This window comes from Chiloscyllium punctatum, chromosome 15 (genome assembly GCF_047496795.1).
Source record: "Chiloscyllium punctatum isolate Juve2018m chromosome 15, sChiPun1.3, whole genome shotgun sequence".
Taxonomy (NCBI): Eukaryota; Metazoa; Chordata; class Chondrichthyes; order Orectolobiformes; family Hemiscylliidae; genus Chiloscyllium; species Chiloscyllium punctatum.
This window is the reverse complement of record NC_092753.1, coordinates 93,601,730-93,624,060: the sequence shown is the minus strand read 5'-3', so window position 1 is coordinate 93,624,060 and position 22,331 is coordinate 93,601,730. Positions and strand designations below refer to the sequence as shown.

Sequence of the window (22,331 nt, the reverse complement as noted above, 5' to 3'; positions counted from 1 at the left end):
GCCGCCTTGTTATAGGAAGGATGTTACTAAACTGGGAAGAGTGCAAAATAAATTTACAAGGATGCTGCCTGAACTGAGGAAGAGGTTGGACAAGCTAAGACTTTTTTCTTTAGAGTGTAGGAGACTGAGAGAGGACCTTTTAGATCATGCAAGGCATGGATTTGGTGAATACACTCCGTCTTCTTTCCAGGGTTGGGGAATCGAGGACTAAAGGGCATCAGTTTAAGGTTAGAGGGGAAAGAATAAAATAGAACCTGAGGGGCAACATTTTTACACAGAGTAGCACACATAAGAAATGAACTGCCAGCAGAAGTGGTTTAGGCAGGTACATTAATTACATTTAAAAGGCATTTGGAAAAATACATGGAAAGGAAAGGATTGTAAGGATATTAGCCAAGTGCAGGGAAATGGGATTAGTGTGGATGGACATTTTGGTCGGCATGGATTAGTTTGGTCCAAAGGGCCTGCTTCCATGCTGTAAGACTTTATGACTGTATGACTCTATTGTGCTGAGTTGCTTTTATTTTGGTGCAACTGTATCTATCCAGGAAAGTGGTGGACAATACATTACTGTCCTAACTCTGTTTTTGTAGAGAATGGAGATGCATTGAAAGATCAGGAAGTGAATATCACAGTAACAGCTTATTTTGGTGTTTCTCCAATAGTAAGGCCACCTAGTGCATTTAAAGTTTTGCTCTGAAAAAGACTGTGCATATTGAATAAATTGCCTTTGTAGAAGGAGTGATCACCGTGTTAAGTTTTACAGTAAATTTTCTTTATTAAAATATATACTGTAATTCTAATAGATGACTTTCCTGACAGCTATGCATGCTGGGATTACCTTGCTTCCATAGTTGTAATGGGAAATACTCATAAAAATCACAGGTAACGCAGCCACAAATGAAAATAAAGAACTTTAAAGAATGATACACTAACAGAAATTGCTCGAGGAACCCAAGAGGTCTGGCAGCATTTTTAGAGAGAAAGCAGAGTTCGGGTCCAATGACTCCTCTTCAGAACTCCAGAAGGATCACCTGGACCTCAAATTTTAATGCTGGTTTCAATCCATAGATGCTGCCAGACTTGCTGAGTTTCTCCAGCCATTTCTGTTTTTGTTTTAGAATTGCAGTTGCTGGAAATCTTTCTTTTATGTAAGAAGGATACATCATCTGATCCCCATGCACTGGAAGAGCTTCTTTGTTTCTGGTACTTACCATTTTTTAAAAGAAATTACTTGTGAGGTATGAGTGTTACTGGCAAGGCCAGCGCCTGTTGGCTCTCCTTGTTGCTCTTGAGAAGGTGGTGGTGAGCTTTTGAATTGCTGCAATTCATTTGGTGTAAGTTCATTGAAAATGCCATTAAGGAGGGAGTTCCAGGGTTTTGATCCAATGATATCCTCCTTTATTTTGGTTGTATATAGAATGCAGTACCTTATGTACATATATGATGCCTGGGGGCACTTGTAATGTAGTGGTAACATCCCAATCTCTGGGTCAGAAGACTTGGATTCTGGTCCCATCTTCTCCAAGGATATGTCATAACATCTCTGGACAGATTGACTAAAAATATCTCCAAATGGTGTCTAAAGATTGATAGCTCTCACAAAGTCAGTTTTGTCCTTCCGGCTATATCTTTCTGTAGCACTGAAGCCTTGTTGACTACTGCCCCTCTTGTAAGGAAACAAGGCAGTGACGAAAGGCTGTTGAACCTGTTAGATCTGCAGGCCACGGACAGATCAATATGCCTGTTTATAATAATGTCAGTTGTTGTGGATTAAGAGTAAATCTGGGTTGTAATGCTGTCTGTGTTGATATGGTAATTATTGCGTTGGACATTCTGACCCAGTTTGGAGACGGTCATGTGAGTTTGTTATTTTCCAAAACTCTTTGGCTCTAATTGCTTTTCCACAATAGCATTGTGAAAATGCAAACTGATAGAGGCACAGAGAGAATAACAGGAGAAATTGCAGTTTGGTGAGTAGTAATCGAAGTAGTCCATCTCATTAATCAATGAGAAGTAAAGACGAAGAACAATAGGGAAGGTGAGGGAAATCAGAGGTGATTTGGGGACAGCAAAGAAAATAAGGAAATGGAATGTAAGACTGAATTGAGAGAAAAAAGAGAAAAGTAAGAAAAATTATTGAAAATGTAACTTTTTAAAGTTCTCTAAGAAGAACTTGCTCTGTACAAGCATGAACAAAAACAAACCATTTAAATTGTTGGGTTTGTGGATTGGAAAGTTTGATTGGAATTCCATTAATGATTATCATGTCAGTAAAAGAGTACTTACACTCTTAATTACAAGCTTTAACTTTTTGGCATGAACTTAATGGGCAATTAATGGATGACTCCAGCAAGTTGTTAAAAATAATTGGGAGAAACCAGGCGAGGTGCCAGTTTTGTGTGAAGCAAAGAGTTGAGTGACATCGACTGATCAGTCAGATCCGGAGATTTGCAAAAAACAGTATATCTTTCAGGTCTCTGCATTTGCTGGAATATTTTCTCATTTAACAGGCAGTTATTTTCTTTGCAAGTTTAGTTTTTAATAACTATTCCTTTTCAAGTGGAGACAGTCGGCAATATCCAATAATGTCACCTTGAGAATGTCAGGATTCAGTACCAAGATAATTTCCAGAGGTTGCTTAAACATGTATATGAGACAATAAGTTGAAACCAATATGACTTCACTGGGTACAAAAATGCCGAGTGAAGTGATCCACCATCCAGACTGAACCAACTTTTGTGTTGTTTACTAATGTGTTACCAGAGAAGATGCAAAGACCAAAGGTTTATTGCCTAAAGGAATGGGAGAGGAGTTTCCACGTTATTTATCTCTTCTCCAAATTCTTTTCTGAATTTTCTGCTCTCCCAGGAGATCACACAGGAATTGTGAGCAATGTTCCTGTTAAGCTGCGTGCATGTGTGGTCACCCACTAGTCTAGTACATACCACACAGTCCCTGTGAGTTAAAAGCACTGCATGTGGCGGGTGAAGTGGGATGCAGCTGCTCAGAGAATTTTGAAGTAATTGTGTACTGGATAAACTGGTCATGTAAACATTATATAAAGCTTTGGGGGGCAGTGAACATCTGTAGTGATCTACAAGGCATTGAGTTGTGTGTGTCAGGCTGGATGGTGGCTCTTTGCTGTCTACCATTGCTCTTATGTACTCAAGCATACACATTCACATAGATACACCAGGAGCCGTATATGTATGCACACTATGTATAAACAAACACACAAAGCATACAGACACACCACATTGTGGTCGGAAGAGTAAAGGTTTCGGAAATCTTTGGGACACCACAATAGTGATGTTTGAAGTTGTAGGTCTTGTCCTGATCTGAAGGTTGTATGAGGATTGCCAACCATTCAAGATTGTCCTGAGGTCTTCAGGAATTAAAGATTAATTTACTGAATAACAGTGCAATTAAATATATACAGAAAACTCACAGGGACATGAAAAAATATCTTGTATATTTTTTTCTCTTGAGCGTGGTATTTTATTAATTATGTTAGCAGGTTGACTGGGTGGAGTAAGTGGAGGCAGGAAACCATTGACGAAGCCTCAAGAGACAAGTCCAACCAGATTTGGTAACTCTGGTCTTGAGGAAGAGCAAGCCTGAGATTGCTGGTTCAATTCTGCAACCGTCCTCACTGATGATCAAAATCTCTTTATGCATTTTAAAAACCTTCCACTGCCCAGCAAAATGTCCAGAATGGGAAAAATAAGCTCCTTTTTGGGAACAACAGGCTTCTATTTAAAATGAAAAGCTGACTTCTATTTAAAAAACAGACCTGCTATTTGTGGTATTTGGTTTACATTCAGGTTCCAGACTTTATAAGTGTGAAGACTCAGCCAAATGTCAAAAACACGAATCGTAGCCACATTTTCTGTGAACACAGAGGCTATTTTGGGCCTTCAGAAATATTGCGCATTCCCAAATCCCTGCATTTATTCAGCTTGCAGCAAAATATTTCAATAGCTAATGTCATGAGACAAGAGCATGTAGTGTATTTATATAAAGTATGTTAATTGTTTAGGAATACTGTGGATCAGTGGATACGTGGTCACCATTAGATGAGCTTTTTGTTCCTAGTTGTTATTAAGTTCAACTGTCGCTCTCTGCTATGGTGAGATTCAAATCTTATATTCCCAAGACATTAGGCTGGAGTTCTGGATTACTAGCCCAGTGACATTACCACAACATCACCATCCTCTATCTGAGATCAGGAAATAAGAACACAGTTCAGAATAAAAAGTGGGGATGTCCGAAACTGATGAAACCTTAACAGGACAAGAGAGGTTAAACACAGGAAGGTTGTCCCCACTGACCAGAGAGTCCTGAACCAGGGGTCACAGATTAAGGATATGGGATAGATCATTTAGGACTGAAGTGAGGAAAGATTTCTTCACCCAGAGAGTGGGAAGTCTGTGGAATTCTCAACCACAGAAAGTGGTTGAGGCCAAAAGTGAATGTTTTCAAGAAGGAGCTCGGTATAATTGTTAGTGGCATAGAGATCAAATGGACTGGGGAGAAAGCAACTGAGTTGGATGATCAACCATGATCACATTGAATGGTGGAGCAGACTCAAAGGGCTGAATGGCCTCCTCCTGCTCTTATTTTCTATGTTTCTAATGCTTATCATCTCCAGCCCCTCAATTAGATTGATTATTCATCTTGTGCCTTCAAGACAGTGCAAGCCTCGTGAACAAATGTTTTCCCTCAAAACACGATGGGCCTACAATTGGAGTTTTGAAGACCAACATTGGTACTCTTCAGTGAGGGGTGTCAAGTGAAATGGAACTTCGGAGGTTAGGTACAGATCAGCTATGGCTTAATTAAACTTAATCAGTCTGAGATTGAGGAACAGAATGGGCTCCTCTGTTTTCTAACAGTCCTTTTCATCCTCAGTCCCATGAACATAGACCATAAGATGCAGGAGCAGAATGAGACCACTTATTCCATCGAGTCTGCTCCACTATTTCATACTTCCATAATAATAGAAGCAGGAGTAGGCCATTTGGTCCATCAATCCTGCTCCACCATTCATTAAGATCATGGCTGATCTATCCATCGTCTCAGCTCCTCCTACCTGCATTATCCTTAATTGCCCTATCATGCAAAAACTCATCCGACTGTGTTTGAATATATTTAATGAAGCTGCCTCTACCGCCTCCTTCGGCAGAGAATTCCATAGATTCACTACATTCTGGGAAAAGAAGATCCTCCTCATCTCTGTCCTTTGATTGTGGCTGATACGTTTCTCAACCCTATTCTCCTGCCTTCTCCCCATAACGTCCGATCCCCATATTAATTAAGAACCTATGGTTGATTTGTGGTATCCATATTGCTGTACCGCACGTGAGCTGTTGGTTATTTTGGTTTGTTATCACACCTTCACTCGCAAAGACTTGAGTTGGACTCGCTGTAGCATCTGTCACAGTTCCTCATCTCAAAACTTGGCTGACCTCATTTCTCTTGTCTTGTCCAGCAGTGTTGTCCTGTCAGATGTTGAACAGCTCTCGGTTGTAGCTTTGGTTACTGTTTCCTGAGGCAACAGACTGACGGTGAGTGACCTCCATATACAAAAATGTGATTCATTTTCCTTCCCAGAGAAAAGGACCAAGTTGCCTTTGTATTTGAATATTTAGCAAAGTGTTGCTTTTCAAAACTTACCTCAGCATAGGATATGCAAGACAAGATGCCATCGTTGACTTTTTTGCAGTGACAGAGAAGTAGATGGTGGAGTGGTAATGATATTAGACTAGCAACCCAGAACCCCAGCATAATACCTGAGGAAAGGGCTTCCATGGTGGATGTTTGAAATTCAATTTGGAATTTAAATAAAACCAATCCACTTCTGGTTAATGTTGATTATTAATTTTTTAAAAAAGCATCTGGTTCATTTTAGAGGAAAGAAATCTGCCACTTTTACCTGGTCTGGCCTACATGTGACTCCAGTCACACAGCAGCATGGTTAACTGTCGTCTGGGATGGTCAATGTACGCTGGACAAGCCAGTGACCACCCGCACCTCATGAACAAATAATTTTTTTAAAAAAGGGATTCTCTGTAAAAACGGAAAGAAATGTGGATGCTGTAAATCAGAAACAGAAATTGCTGGAGCTCAGTTCTGACCCGAAACACTAGCTCTGATTTCTCTCCATTGATGCTATCAGGCCTGCTGAACTTTTCCAGCAAGTTCTGTTGTTGTAAGGGCTTCTCGGTGTTTGCTGAAAATGTGTTGCTGGAAAAGCGCAGCAGGTCAGGCAGCATCCAAGGAGCAGGAGAATCAACGTTTCGGGCATGAGCCCTTCTTCAGGAATAGCCCTTCTCAGTGTTTGGTCAGGCCAAGCATTTGGCAATCAATCCTCTGAGGGAGTGGGATTTTATATATGCTACCCCCAACCCAGGTGGTGAGAATGGCTTCCTGTCCTTTATCTTTTAATAGGACAACCAATAGGCACATGAACATGGTCACACCAGCTGACCCAATTGTTACATTGCCTTTGACATAATGTTTGGCATGAGCAGGCAGGAGGGATTAAAGCAGTTCTTTTCTTTCAGCGTTAAATTTCGGTTTTATTGTCACATGTACTCAAGTACAGGCATACAGGATTCCAGTGAAAGGTTATAGTGTCACCATTCACATTTCCATCGTCGCTACAAAGGTGCCTACGTACAAAATCCTCAGTATAAGCTGGAAAAATAAATAAATAAAGTTTCAGGTTCTGTGTTACAGTCTTTCCAAGGAAAAGAGAGGAAAAAAAACAATAAAACAGATGGAGCAGGTGGTTCTGCACCAGGCTCAAGGCTGAGAGTCTGCGCTGCCCCTTACCTCAAGGCCGGGAGTCTACGCTGGGCCTCCACCTCGAGGCCGGGAGTCTGCGCTGGGCCTCCACCTCGAGGCCGGGAGTCTGCGCTGGGCCTCCACCTCGAGGCCGGGAGTCTGCGCTGGGCCTCCACCTCGAGGCCGGGAGTCTGCGCTGGGCCTCCACCTCGAGGCCGGGAGTCTGCGCTGGGCCTCCACCTCGAGGCCGGGAGTCTGCGCTGGGCCTCCACCTCGAGGCCGGGAGTCTGCGCTGGGCCTCCACCTCGAGGCCGGGAGTCATAGAGATGTACAGCATGGAAACAGACCCTTCGGTCCAACCTGTCCATGCTGACCAGATATCCCAACCCAATCTAGTCCCACCTGCCAGCACCCGGCCCATATCCCTCCAAACCCTTCCTATTCATATATCTATCCAAATTGCAATTGTACCAGCCTCCACCACATCCTCTGGCAGCTCATTCCATACACGTACCACCTACTGCGTGAAAAAGTTGCCCCTTAGGTGTCTTTTACATCTTTCCCCTCTCACCCTAAACCTATGCCCTCTAGTTCTGGATTCCCCGACCCAGGGAAAAGACTTTGCCTATTTATCCTATCCATGTCCACTACACCTCTAATTTTGGTGTCATCTGCAAACTTACTAAGTGTACCTCTTATGCACGCATCCAAATCATTTATGTAAATGACAAAAAGTAGAGGGCCCAGCACCGATCCTTGTGGCACTCCACTGTTCACAGGCCTCCAGTCTGAAACACAACCCTCCACCACCACCCTCTGCCTTCTACCTTTTGAGCCACTTCTGTAGCTCTCTCTATCTCTCTCTATTGCTCTATCGCGCTTTCTCTGTCTCTGTCTCTCTCTCGCTCTACTTTCAGTGTTTGCTCAATTTCACACTGACATGTTTTACCAAGGTCGAGATCCAACAGTATGCCCTCCTTCAGCAAGTGGTCTCTCTGTGAGGGATAGCGTCTTAAGGGAAAACCCTCAGAGAGGTAACGATAGAGGCCAACTGGGGAATCTGGAGTAGTAATTCATCTCTGAATCTCAAAGTTTCCTGTGCTCACAGCTGACTGGTGTCCTTCAGAAACTGAAGGTCTAAACTGTACAACCCTCAAGGGGATAAAGCTAAAGTCGCCATTATCCCAAAGGATTACTCTCTCATCAGAGACAACTCCTGACACATTTAACCAGAGGGTCGCCATGTCTTGGGGCAAGGGGCAAGGTTGAGAAGGTGGGATGGTGACATCAGCTGGTACAGGAATCGAACCCACAGTGTGTGTGGGACCACTCTGCATTGTAGACCAGCCAAATGAGCCAACCGACCCCTGCAAGGTTTTACTGATCAGCATCACTGTCAAACACTTTGACGCTTTGGATCCTCAATTTTAACAGAGGCGTTAGCCAGAAAACCGCCCACATGGTTAAAAAAGAAGAAACCGAGCAAACAATTTAATGTAGGACACAAAATAAATCATCCTGGTCATCCTGCTGTAAGTGCAGCTCATCTTCTCTACTGCCCTGGGAGTGTCAACCTAGAACATTTACCCCAGTCTCTGGACCTTCTCACTCAGAAGCATTATTGTAACCCACTAAGCTAGACCACAGAATGAGTCTATTCAGCCCATCATCTCCATACTGGCTGAGTAAACTGGCTGCTCATTCTAACCCATTTACCTTCACCCAGTCCATAGGAGAAATTGAGGACTGCAGATGCTGGAGATCAGAGTCAAAAGTGTGTTACTGGAAAAGCACAGCAGGTCAGGCAGCATCTGAGGAGCAGGAGAATCGATTTTTTTGGCATAAGCCCTTCATCAGGAAGGGCTTTGCTGATGAAATGCTTATGCCCGAAATGTCAGCTCTCCTGCTCCTCGGATGCTACCTGACCTGCTCTGCTTTTCCATCACCGCACTCTGGATCCAGTCCATGGCCTTATCTGCCCCGAAGCACTGGAACATATATGGGTTTCTTTTTAAATGATTTAAGGGATACAAGTCGTTCTGCTATAACGCAATAGCTATGTTCCTCTGCGACTTCTCGCTGTTGAGAATTGCGCTATAGATGGTTGCTACAGGAAATCACTATGACCGTTTAGCAAAGGTTTGCGCGATCCAAATAATAACCACAATTCGTTAATCGCGTTACAGCCAGTTCATGTTGAGGAAACGCGTGTTATACCAGAACGACCTTTACTGCTTCAAACACCAAACCAGGCAGCACGTTCCAGCCACCTACCACCCTCCTGTGTGAAAAGGTTTTCCCAGAGCTCTGTCTCATCCTTCTGACAATCACCTTTAAACCTGAGCTGTCTTGCCAATGACCTTCCAGCTAAAGGACAATGGGTCTTCTCTATCCATGACCCTCATTAATTTGGACACCTCGATCTAAGTCACACTTCAGCATCCTGTGTCCTCCAGTAAACAGACCCCACCCTCTCCAATCTTTCTCATAGCTGTAGTTATCAAGGCCTGGCAACATTCTTGTAAAGCTCCTCTCTACCCTTTGGAGCAATTATGTTCTTGTATTGTGATGACCAGAATTGTGTAAAGCTCCAGCTGTGTCCTAAGCAGCATCTTCTAGTTCTCCCTGCTTTTGTATTCGATACACACCTAATGAAGAAAAGTGTCCCAAGTGCCTTCTACCATGCTATATTTACCTGTTCAAGCACCTCCATGGACTTCAAGCACTTCCTCTACCCCTCAAAATACCTTTCCAATTATTGTGCATTATCTGCCTTTGCCAAACATTTGGGGCAACACAGTTGCTCAGTGAGTAGCCCTTCTGCCCAACGGTACCAGGGACCCGGGTTCAATTCCACTCTCAGGTGAATGTTTGTGTGGAGTTTGCACATTCTGCATGGATTTCCTCCCACAGTCAAAGATGTGCAGGTTAGGTGGATTGGCCATGCTGCACTACCCCATCGTGTCCAGGAATGTGTGGGTTAGGTGGATTAGCAATGGGGATTGCAAGGTTATGGGGTAGGGGGTGGAGGAGGGGTCTATGGGTGAGACGCTCTTCAGTGGGTTGGTTTGGACTCGATGGGCTGAGTGGCCTACTTCCAAACTGTCGGGATTCTGTATAGCTTCACAGTTCTCTGGATTGAATTCCTTTTGCCACTGTTTCATCCATGCAACCAAGCTATTGATATCATCCTGCAGTCGATAGATGTCCTCTTTCTGATCAACTGAACAGCTGTCTTTCAAGTTTTTTGCACATTTCCCCAGTCAGGCCTCCCACATTTAAGTCCAAACCATTAGTATATACCACAAGGAGCAAGGGACTCAGCACTGAGCCCCGTGAAACACCATTGGAAACCACTTTCCATTTGCAAAAACATCCATCAACCTTTGTCTGCTGTCATTGAGCCAAGTTTGGATTAACTCACCACATTCCCCTGTGTACCACTGACTTTAATTTTTCTGTCCAAACTGTCATGTGGGACCTTGATAGGTATCTCACTAAAATCCATGTAAAAATACACACTTTGTTGCCCTTATCAATTCTCCTTTGTTGCTTCCTCAAAAAAAATTCAGTTAAGGTAGTAAATCATAACTTTCCTTTCGCACAAAAACTACGCTGACTATCCCTGTTAACCCATATCTCTCCCAAGTGATAGTTAATTAAATCTCTTAATAGTCCCAGTAATTCATCCACCGCTAAGTTCTGATTGACTGGCCTAGGATAATTTGGCCAATTTCTCTCGTTCTTTTTGTGCTAAGCTCTGCATTCCTGCCACATCCGGTTGTGAATGGGGGGGGGGAGACAAATAAACAACATACTGGAGGAGGAGACTGCAGAAATATCACCATCCTCAACGATGGAAGAGCCCAACAATTCATGCAAAAGATAAGGTTGAAGCATTTGCAGCAATCTTCAGGAAGAAGTACCAAGTGGATGATTCATCTTGGCCTCTTCGAGTGATCCCCACCAGAACTGATGCCAGTTTCAGCCAATTTGATTCACTCCATGTGATATCAAGAAACAGTTGGAGGCACTGGATACTGCAAAGGTTATGAGCCCTCACACCATTGTGGCAATAGTATTGAAGAGCTGTGCTCCAGAATTTGCCTGGCCAAGCTCTTCCAGAATCGTTACAACACTGGCATCTACCCAACAGTGTGGAAAATAGGTCAGGTGTGTCCTGTATACAAAAGGTAGGACAAATCCAACCCAGCCAGTTACTACCCCATCAGTCTACTCTTGATCATCAATGAAGTGATGGAAGATGTTATTGACTATTTCCTGTGGTGGGAATCTTTGGAACAACGATCTTAAAATTAGAGGCCAGCTGTTCAGTGGGGGTCAAGTTTTTTAACTCAATAAATGTTGGATGTCTGGAACTGTGTCCTTCAGAAAGGTGTTGAGGCTGGGTGTCAATTTGAAAATCTCAACTTTTAAAAGGAACCAGGTCAGCATTTATTGCCCATCCCTAATTGCCTAGAATAAGTTCTGTTACTATGGTCGAGATTAGAGTGGTGCTGGAAAAGCACAGCAGGTCAGGCAGCATCCGAGGAGCAGGAGAATCGATGTTTCAGGCAAAAGCCTTTCATCAGGTATGTCCTACTCCTTGGATGCTGCCTGACCTGCTGTGCTTTTCCAGCACCACTCTAATCTTGACTCTGATCTCCAGCATCACTTTTGCCTCTGTTACTATGGTGTTGAATAGTGAAGAGGTAACCATGTTGCTGTAGGTCTGGAGTCGCATGTAGGCTGCACCAGGTTAGGATGGCAGAGTGAGCCAGATAGATCTTTCTTAAAGATGAAGGTTATAGAGTTAAATAAAACAAAGAACTGCAGATGCTGGAAATCTGAAACAAAAACAGAAGTTACTGGAGAAACCTGAGTCTGACAGTATCTGTGGAGAGAAAGAAGGATCGCTGGAATCAATGAGTTTCACTCTGCTCTCCCTCCACCAGTCCTGCAAAGTAAAATGGTTGTCACTCTGCTAACTTGTGTTAAAAATTGAGTACAAAGTTCACCATTGGCCACAGTGGGATTAAAACCTATGTCCTACCAGTACATTGGCTTGGGGGTACGGTATGACTAGTCTAGTGATACTACCACTACACCATTCCCTCCCTCCTGGGTTAGGTAAGGATTTGGAAGATTATGGAACCAGGACAGTTGGATTGTGTTGAGATCCAGATCAACCATGGTCTGATAGTGTGGCCAGATTTGTTCAAGGAACTGAACAGCTCCCTTTCTGATCTGTTGACATTAAGCCTGAGAAAGATATATTTTTAAAAAGCAAAGGTATAAAGGGATATGGGCCAAAGTCAGATATATGGAATTAGGCCACAGATCAGCCACATTCTCACTGAATGATGGAGTTGGCTCGAGGGGCTGAATGGCCTACTCCTGTTCCTGTGTTATGTTCCTTTGGGCTGAGGTTTGGTGCTCACGGAATCTCACCCCGTGCTGTGAAACAGAGGTTTCTGTTTTAACCCCCTTCCACACAGCCCCTGGTCCTGTGTGTTGCAATCTGCCGCAATGATCTGTGATCTTCCAGAGCATCCAGTCGGTTCAAGATGGACAATGCCTCTTTATGTTGTTTGTGGTTAGAGAGGCAACTGAGGGGGTGGGGGTGGGGGTGGGGGTGGGGAGGGGGCGGTGGGGTTCGGAGGAGGCTGGGAAGTGTGGATTCTGATGCTGTTTAAAATAGCATTCAACGAGACAGCAATTACGCCAAGCGAGCAGCCAAGTGTTCAAGCCAGAACAAAGAGACAATTCATCGCAGCCACAGAATAGCAAACTTTGTATTACTCTTCATTAGTGATGGCCTGAGCCACTTACTGAAGCTTCTTTTATCAATGCTCCCACCGTTAAAGTTCACCAGGAAAGAAAAGCTTTCTCTTTTCAAGAGTTGTGTTTCTTTTAATGAAGTTAAGGGAAGCGTTGAAACGGCCAGTCAGAACAGCTTTCTGCTCAATGCATCATTAGCAACACCTTCGCCAAAGTAAGGTTCAACGTAGATCATCTGCTTCCTTACTACCCTCAGCCTCCAAGACCCCAACTCCCTTCAAAGTGCGCCCTCTACTGCTCCTGTGTCCAATAGCAGCTGACGTTCTGGGTTCTGAAGAGTCAGAGAGGTTGGGGGTAATTTTGCACTAAGATTGAACAGCAGCTGTTGGAATTGGAGAAACTGCCTCACAAAAATTACCTCATCTTAAGGGTAAAAGGCAGTTTGTATTATTCTGGAACTAAGTCTAAATCTGGGCACGAGGGTATAGCATTAACGTCTTAAAGCACAGCTCTCTTCAACCCCCAAGTTTGTGTCAGTCCTAAAGTCAGCACATTTTTAAAAAAAAATCTTTTCATGTTCTACCTAAAGGTGTAACCAAGTGACACCAAAGTCTATGGTTCCTTGCCTTTGAAAATAAACTAGGCGCATATACTGGACTAATTACAGCTCAGTAACTGAGGGTTTGAACTACAGGGAGAGGCTGAATAGGCTGAGGCTGTTTTCCCTGGAGTATCGGAAACTGAGGGGTGACATTATAGAGGTTTATAAATTATGAGGGGCGTGGATAGGATAAGTTGACAAGGCCGTTTCCCTGAGGTGGGGGAGTCCAGAACTAGAGGGCGTAGGTTTAGGTGAGAGGGGAAAGATATAAAAGGGGCCTAAGGGGCAACCTTTTCACACAGAGGGTGGTGCGTGTATGGAATGAGCTGCCAGAGGAAGTGGTGGAGGCTGGTACAATTGCAACATTTATAAGGCAATGGATGGGTATGTGAATAAGAAGGGATTAACGGGATAAGAGCCAAGTGCTGGCAAATGAGACTAGATTAGTTTAGGATATCTGATTAGCATGGATGAGTTGGACTGAAGGGTCTGTTTCCATGCTGTACATCTGTATGACTATGATCCTATTTATGGTGCTGTGGTCATGCCACCGTACTAGTTAATCTGTGAACCATTGGCTAATGTTCTCGGGCCGTGGATTTGACTCCCACTGCGGCAGATTGTGAAATTTGACTTCAGTAAAATTCTGGAGTTTTCTACCTTCATTTGGCAGGAGAAATTGAAAAGGCTGTTTAAAAAGAAACACCTGTGCTCCTTCAGCTTTACAAGTCGAAGAATAATGTGCAAAAGCAAAAAGAAGTAAAAAAAAGGAAGTGCAGATGCTGGAAATCAGCAGGAATAAAAACCCCAGAAATTGCTGGGAAAAGTCAGCCTCAGTGGAGAGAAAGCAAGAGTTTGATTTGATTTTGATTTACTATTGTCACATGTATCTAAGTGAAGTGAAAAATGTTGTTTTGCATGCAGTGTAGGCAGATCATCACGTACAATAGACAATAGGTGCAGGAGTAGGCCATTCTGCCCTTCGAGCCAGCACCACCATTCATTATTATCACGGCTGATCATCCTCAATCAGTATCCTGTTCCTGCCTTATCTCCATAACCCTTGATTCCACAATCCTTGAGAGCTCTATCCAACTCTTTTTCTTAAACAAATCCAGAGACTGGGCCTCCACTGCCTTCTGGGGCAGAGCATTCCACACAGCCACCACTCTCTGGGTGAAGAAGTTTCTCCTCATCTCTGTCCTAAATGGCCTACCCCTTATTTTTAAGCTGTGTCCTCTGGTCCGGGACTCACCCATCAGCGGAAACATGTTTCCTGCCTCCAGAATGTCCAATCCTTTAATAATCTTATATGTCTCAATCAGATCATAGGGTGACAGAACCAAGTGAGGATTACAGAGTTACAGCTGCAAAGTAGGTGCACAAAAAACAACATCAACATTACATTTGAAATTTGAGCGGTCCATTAGAAGGCTCATGACAGTGGGGAAGAAGCTGTGCTTGAACCTGTTGTTATGTGTGGTTAAGGGTCTGGTTAGAGTAGATACAGAGAATCTGTGGCACTTGTGAATGGGTGGCACAGTGGCACAGTGGTTAGCACTGCTGCCTCACAGCGCCAGAGACCCAGGTTCAATTCCCGCCTCAGGCAACTCTGTGTGGAGTTTGCACATTCTCCCCGTGTCTGCGTGGGTTTCCTCCAGGTGCTCCGGTTTCCTCCCACAACCCAAAAATGTGCAGGTGAGGTGAATTGGCCATGCTAAATTGCCAGTAGTGTTAGGTGAAGGGGTAAATGTAGGGGAAGGGGTCTGGGTGCATTGCGCTTCGGCGGGTTGGTGTGGACTGGTTGGGCCAAAGGGCCTGTTTCCACACTGTAAGTAATTAGTAATCTAATCTAGTAATGGTACACCTGGTTTAATCAAAATAAGCAAAGGTGATAGGAGGGGAAAAACATCTTCCTCATGTCGCGAGTGACAAAGATTTGCAAGGCACTCCCTGAGACTGGACCTGCCTCAACCACAATCAGCACATTCAACTGGTAAAGACACTTACTTGAAGCAATATGGGTTACAGGGAGAAAGCAGGAGTCTCCTCCTGACTCCTCAAAGCTTGTCCACCATCTCCTCGGCACAAGTTAGGAGTGTGAAGGAATACTCCCCACTTGACTGGATGGATGCAGCTCCAACAACACTCAAGAAGTTCGACACCATCCAGGACAAAGCAGCCCACTTGATTGGCACACATTCCCTCCACCACTGACGCTCAGTAGCTACAATGTGTACTATCCACAAGATTCACTGCAGAAATTCACTAAAGATCCCACAATGCTGCTGGGGAGGGAATTCCAGGATTGTGACCCAGTGACACTGAACAAATGGCAATATATTTCCAAATCAGGACAGTGAGTGGCTTGGAGGGGAACTTGCAGGTGGTAGTGTTCCCAAGAGTCTGCTGCCCATGTCCTTCTAGATAATAAAGGTCACAGGTTTGGAAGGTGCAATCTAAGGAGCTTTGATGAATTTATGTATTGCATCCTGCAGATGCTATACACACTGCTGTTACTGAGTGTCGATGGTGAAGGGAATGACTCTTCGTGGATGTGATCCCAATCAAGCAGACTGCTTTGTCCTGGACCTTGTCAAACCTTTTGCTTGCATTACCATTGCATGAATGAGCTGAGATGGGCCAAATGGATTTTCTCACCACCAATTATCTTGTACATGCTGTGCATGACCCTTGTCACCCCACCACACTCCATGAGTCCACCATTCACGGGAGATCTCCTAGAACAGTCCTTTGCCCTTTGAACAGTGGAAAATACAATTCCGACAAATATAAAGAAATTTAACTTGTAATTTTAATTTGCACGGAATTTTATCACTTGCCTTTTTTGTGTTGATTTAGCATTTAATGAATGAGCGCAGTATTTAAAAATGACATTGAAAGCAATCTTTTAAAGGTAGAAATATTATTTGAATGTACGTTACTTATACACATGATGTGTTACTCATATATGTCGACCTTATATATATATTCTTGATGTGATGACTTCAAGTTATTTACAATACAGAAGGAGGCCATTTGGCCCATTGTGTCAATTCTAGCTCTTGATGAAGTAATCCAGTCAGTCACATTTCCCCACTCTGCCACTGTAATCCTGCAACTTTATTTCTCACAAGTGCCTATTCAATTTTCTTTTCAAAGTCATTGAGAGGGATGATTTGTGGATGAAACACACAGGTTAATCAGTTAGTCAATCTCGACATTCTGCATGGACAATAATCTTCTCAGTTCCCTGCTAGCATTCAGATCTCGGGCCAGGGGCTAATGATGGGAAGGAACTTTCCAGACCAATTTCTGTGCAGAAACCTTTGAAGTCCTAGCTGCCAATCATCTTTAATTAAACATGTAGTGGTAGGAATAATTGGATTGAACAATAATGTACAGATGCTCACTTTACAAGGTTCCAAGTTTCTGCTCTTGCTTTGTACACGCACATTTAATTTATATCTGGAATACAATCTTCATATCCGGACAAATTTTGGATGTGTTCTGTCATCTGCAACTGGAACCCTCACTACTTCGGAGGGCTTGTAGTTCCCCTGAACCTTGCTTACAAACTAGGCACTGTTGTGTCGTCCCTTCAGGCATTCTTCCCCCAGTATGTGCTTCACCCCAACTGTACCCCGACCCCAATTACATTGTGCTCTACATCGTGGCCTCTCCTCACTGACCCAAGCAATGCCTGTCACCTATTCATTATCCTTCATCCTTTTGTGGGATTTGGGCATCACATCCTTGGTTGCCCTTAAGCTGAATGGCCATTTCAGAGGGCAGTTGAGAGTCACTTGTATTGCTGGAGATTTGGAATCATATGTAGGTCAGATTGGCTAAAATTGGAAGATTTCCCTCCCTAAGGGGCACTCTGAGGCTCAACTTCTTTGAGTTTGGTTCCCCTTAGATGAGAATATGCTAACAGTTATAAACATGTCTTCGCTGAGTGGATTTGTATACAGAGAAAGGACAGTTCGCATTCTCAGAAATATATGATTCCTCCATCCTTTCACTATCTTTGAATCTTCTCATGACAAAAGCATAAGATGATGAGTTAGTCTGATTGTACCCAGCTGCAAAATGACTGTGCAAGTGTTAAAGTCAATCTCTACTTCAGGAGTTGAGTTTTTCAGTATGTAAATTGTCGCCCTAGCCTGACTGTTCTGGTGAGAATCAAGGATTCCATGTGTCCACCTGAAATGTGGGGCATTCTCTATCTTGGCCAATGTTCCTCTCCAGAAAAGCACAAATGCTTGCGGATGCTGACGATTACTGCCTGCCACATTTACATATGAAATAATTTGCAGCAATCACAGAAGGCCCCTTCGACAGCACCTTCCAAACCTGTGACCTCCACAACCTGAAAAGATAGGCAGGGAGATGGATAGGAGCACCACCAGCTGCAAGTTCCCTCTCCAAGCCTCCTTGAACGGAACTATATCTCTGAACCATTCACTACCTCCTGGTCAAGAGCAGGGCCAGGGATAGGAAGAGTACGTAAGGTTCAGAGACTGGCATTCAGACTGTAGGGGGCCTGTTGTAGTCAGGCTGGAGGTCCATGCTATGGCCCTTGATTTCTGTCCTTGTCCCTGACCCAATATATCAAGGATGGGCAACAATCTCCGGTCTGATTGGTGATGCTAGATTGGTCAGTGCAACCATAACATATCCCATTCAAAAATTCACAAGGAATAAGACTTAGATGTTGTAGCTTCACCCTTTTGGAGAAGCATCTGGGTCCTTTAGTGGGACTACTGATCAGAAACTCCTTGTCTCTGCACATGGCCACACTTAACAATGAAGGTTTGCATCTAGCTGTTGACCATGGAGTTCATGTGAGGCAACATCACCACCCACTGGCCAATACTCAGTACTGCATGATCAATTCAATCATGGTCTCAATGGGAGCCTTCCATGGTTGCCAGTCAAAGAGATGGCACAAACCTGCTAAATACTTCCTACCTGCTTTTGAAGTGGGTGCTGTAATCCTCTGGAGATTTGATATTTCCTCAGCCCATTCCCTCACCACAGCAAATGCTTTGAAAAGTCTGTTCAGAGCTGAAGTTAAAACCAGGGTTCAATAACCTGTGAGACTCCTCAATGTTTAAAGGTTCAGGGACCTTTGCTGAAAGTGCCTTTGGGTTATCATCAGCCTGTCACTAATTCTGTTGGTGAAGATTAGATGCCCATCCAAGTCAGCATTGTTTGCAGTGTCTTATAAGCAGCACACTTCCTCGCCCTGCCCCACACACTTTCCCCGAATGAAAATGGGGTCTTTGAAACGGAGTAAGGTGTAATTCTTGGGTAGAAAAATCTCAACATTCAATTCAACAGGGACTTAACACAGGCAGGTGAGAAGGGAGGTGGGTTGGCGATTTAAATATTGTAATGGAACCACCTCCCCCACCCCAACCATTGGCCAGCCCACTCATGCAATTTGGAAGCCTCCTCCCCATCCAAAGATCACTTGCCCTCCCCAGACTCGGAAATCAGAGGATCCCATCCCTATCTGTCCCCACCCCTTCCCTGTCCTGCAAGACATGGAGTCTGTAGATGAAACTGGGCCAACACTACACTGTTAGAATCCAACACACCTCTCCCTCTCCCACAACCTCAGGTCTATAAAACGCACTGCCCTTCAGGGCTCCTGTGGCATTGTGGTAGTGTCCCAACCTCTGAGCCAGAAGAACCCAATTCAATTCCCACCTACTCCAGAGGCATCCCTGAACAAGTTGATTAGAAGGTATCAGTATTGATGAGAAAGCCTTGAAGCCTACTATTGACAATCAAAGGAGCTTACTCTCATGACTGTCCCTGCGAAGACAAATTGGGAGAGGTGGCACCATGGAGAAGGTAAAGTTCACAGCATCAAATTTGAGAAGGCATGAGAATGGGAAGGAGAGTTCAGGCATGTTAAGGAAGTGCAGCAATTCCTCCCCACTGGCAACACCCTGCAAACTGCAGTGACATGGTGAGATAATTCATCCCTTATGTTTTCTGGACCAGACTGAGTGAGAGATGGATGTTGGCCAGAGTCTGAGTAATATGAGATATGATGGTGTGGTGAGTGTAGCGTGTTACGGAGGTGACTTTGAGTTCCTCTGGGGGATGTGATGGTGTAATGGTGCTAAATGAGTAATCCAGCACCCAGATTAATGTTCTGAATATATGGGTTGAAATCCCACTAAATTCCAACCTTTTTTTAATTTATGAAGTCTGAATTCAGTTAAAATCTGGAACTTTAAAAGAAGCTGGCCCTAATAGTAACCATGTCAATAGTTTAAAAAATAACCTATTGTTCACTAATGCCTCCTGTTTTCTGACCTCAATGTGGCTGACTCTTAACTGCCCTCTGGTCAATTAAAGATGGTCAATAAATGCTGGCCTAGCCAGTAATGCCTACATCTTTTGGGCAAATTAATAAAAACTCTTCAACATTTGGGCATTCCTCACATTGCAGATGTGCTGTTGTAGGCTAATGGATGGGCTATCACCAACCCCATTGTGGTTGCACCGACCAGGATAGTGAAAGCCAAGAATAGAAGGTATTTTCCTAGTCTCGCAATTCCATTATTCCTATGACTGGATGGAAAAATATCTCTAATCTTTGAACAGAGATATGTAAGGTTTACTTCCAGCTGTTGATGCTGATAAATGCCCAAATGAACTGAAGTGTGATGATTCCCCAGTGGAGCAGGAATGAGGAAGAAAATTCTCTCCTGAAAAATGGACTCAGGACCGAACCTCATTTCTCTTGGTAAAACAGTGTGGTGGGGAGCAGGAGACCCTACTAGGTCTGTCTTTGAAGTATATCAGTTAAGCGTCTTCCTTTCATTCAGCTAACTAGACTATTTAGCAATGTTGAGGAAAAGTATAGTATTGGGACATTGAACTTGATGTACTGATCCTACATATTTTGGACCAGCCCTCCAACCAATCACTGAGTGTTTCCTTTTGAAGTTTTATATTTCACTTGGTAGGCCAGGACTAGAATGTTGCTGAAAAGTAAGACATATTCGTCTTGCTCGCATCAGGACAAATGCAAGAGTGCCAAACTTCCAATGGTCAAAACAATTTGCACCAATGAGTCAACAGTACAGATTGGTTGGCAATTAGACTCTGGCTGGGATATTGCATAGAGAAAGCCACATGAACTATAAAGTTTCCTCCTGTGGCATAAATTGTCATCACTGTTTGAAATTTGGCATTCTTGCATTTATCCTGATGAGTGTAGAATGAAAAATCATTGGCATCATGTTTTCCTTTTACAGCAATATTCAAATTTATATTTCAGTCCTTAACATCAGTGAATATTTATTCATAAAGCACTTGATGATGAAAGAATGACATTAGACAAGTTTGAAGCTTTTTGTTTCTTTGTTAGTTTTACTAACAGTTATGAACAGTTCATCCCAGCTACTTCATCCTTCCCTAGACACCTTTGGCTCACTATTTAGCACCCAAGTGGCTCAAGGTTCCAGAGATTCTACTTAGAACCAGTTGTAGGTAGCATTACTGTAAAGAAGTGCTTATTGGCATTAGTCTTGACTTTGTCCTTGAACAGTGTGTAACCTTGTCTCAAAACTAGTTAAGTCGCACCTAAGGCGAGAGAACCAAGCTAACATTTCAGGTTAATGACCTGCCATCAGAACTCTCTTCAGGCTGTTCCAGAACAATTTACAGTCAATGAAACGTTACTTTGGTGTATTGTTGCTTGAAGAAAACAGAGCAGTCGAATTGTACACCAGAAACTCCCACAAACAACAATGTGATAACCACTCTTTTTCAGTGACCGTTGTTGAGAGGTGGATATTAACCACGAGGAACTTTGATGTTCCTCTGCTGCAATAATGGGACCTTTTAACCTACCTGAGAGGGGAAGGCGAGTTTACATCTTCTCTGAGAGGTGTCCCCTTCCTGACACATCCTGAGCAAGCTTCTGAGGTGTTAGCCTACACACTCTGGTTGAGTCTCGGAGCTGGAACAAGGATACAGAATCTGAGACTTGCTATAAGCTGAACCAAGGTTGACACCCAAGTCCTGAGTCAAGATTAGAGTGGCACTGGAAAAGCACAGTGGGTCAGGCAACATCCGAGGAGCAGGAGGAATGCAGGAGGTCTGTGGAGAGAATGAGAGTTAACGTTTTGAGTCCAGTGACCCTTTCTCAAAAATGTTCCGATTTGTCAACCTTACACTTCCCACCAGCCCAGTAAACTCCAGCTGCCATAGCTTTCCCCAGTCATTACACCAGTCTCCTACCTCTTCGAAACTAGGAGCAGATGCAAGCCTTATGGCCCTGCAAACCTGCTCTGCCATTCGGTGGGATCCTATACCTGCATGCCATATTTCTGCATCCTCCACATGACCCCTTTCATGCCTCTAGAAATCTATCTGTCACTTGCTTGAATATATGTAGTGGCTTGGCCTGCTCAGCTTTCTGTGGCAGAGAATTCCACAGGTTCAATACCCTTGGAGTGAAGAAACATTTCCTCATCCCCATCCTAAATGATCTACCCCACATCCTGACACTGTGTCCTCTGCTTCTAGACTCCCCAGCTGGGGAAAGCATCCTCCCTGAATCGAGTCCGTCTAGTCCTGTTGGAATTTTATGCATTCCAATCAGACCCCCTCTTATCCTTCGAAACTCTGGTTTGACTGCACTTGTATTCGTTCATCTCAATCCTTTGTAATTTACTGTTGTCAATACAAGAATGGATTGGACAGATTAGATTAATATCCACTGGAGTTTAGAGGGCTTCAGTGAAACATAACATGTATATTTTTTGATCTTTTCACGGGAAGTGGGCATCACTGGCAAAGCCAGCATTTATTTCTCACTCCTAATTGCCCAGAGGGCAGTAAAGAGTCAACTATGTTGTTGTGGGTCTGGAGCCACATGTAGGCCAGATCAGGTAAGGATGGCCTGAGGGATTTTCACAGGGTGGATGTGGAGATGATGTTCCCTCTGATGGGGGAGCCTTGAAATAGGAAGTGTTTAAAAATAAAGTGTTTCCCATTTGGGACAGAAGTGAGTCGCTTTTTTTTTCTCTCTCTGAGGTTCCTGAGTCTTTCAAGCGCTCATCCTTCAAAAATGGTGGAAGCAGAGTCTTTGAATAGATTTTTCTTTTATATGCAGAGCAAAAGG

At 43.7% G+C, this 22,331-nt stretch overlaps 1 long non-coding RNA gene across 25 annotated transcripts in view; it reads left to right on the top strand.

Annotated features, from left to right (window-relative positions):
- The window catches only part of LOC140486508 (uncharacterized), a 327,762-nt gene that overhangs the window by 174,837 nt on the left and 130,594 nt on the right, over positions 1–22,331 (top strand). For 19 of the 25 annotated variants that reach the window (XR_011962617.1, XR_011962611.1, XR_011962614.1 and 16 more), the window contains one exon: positions 5,495–5,570. This is a non-coding gene — a long non-coding RNA (uncharacterized lncRNA). The remainder of the gene's footprint in view (positions 1–5,494; positions 5,571–22,331) is intronic. The other 6 variants (XR_011962616.1, XR_011962597.1, XR_011962607.1 and 3 more) reach the window with 1 other exon arrangement.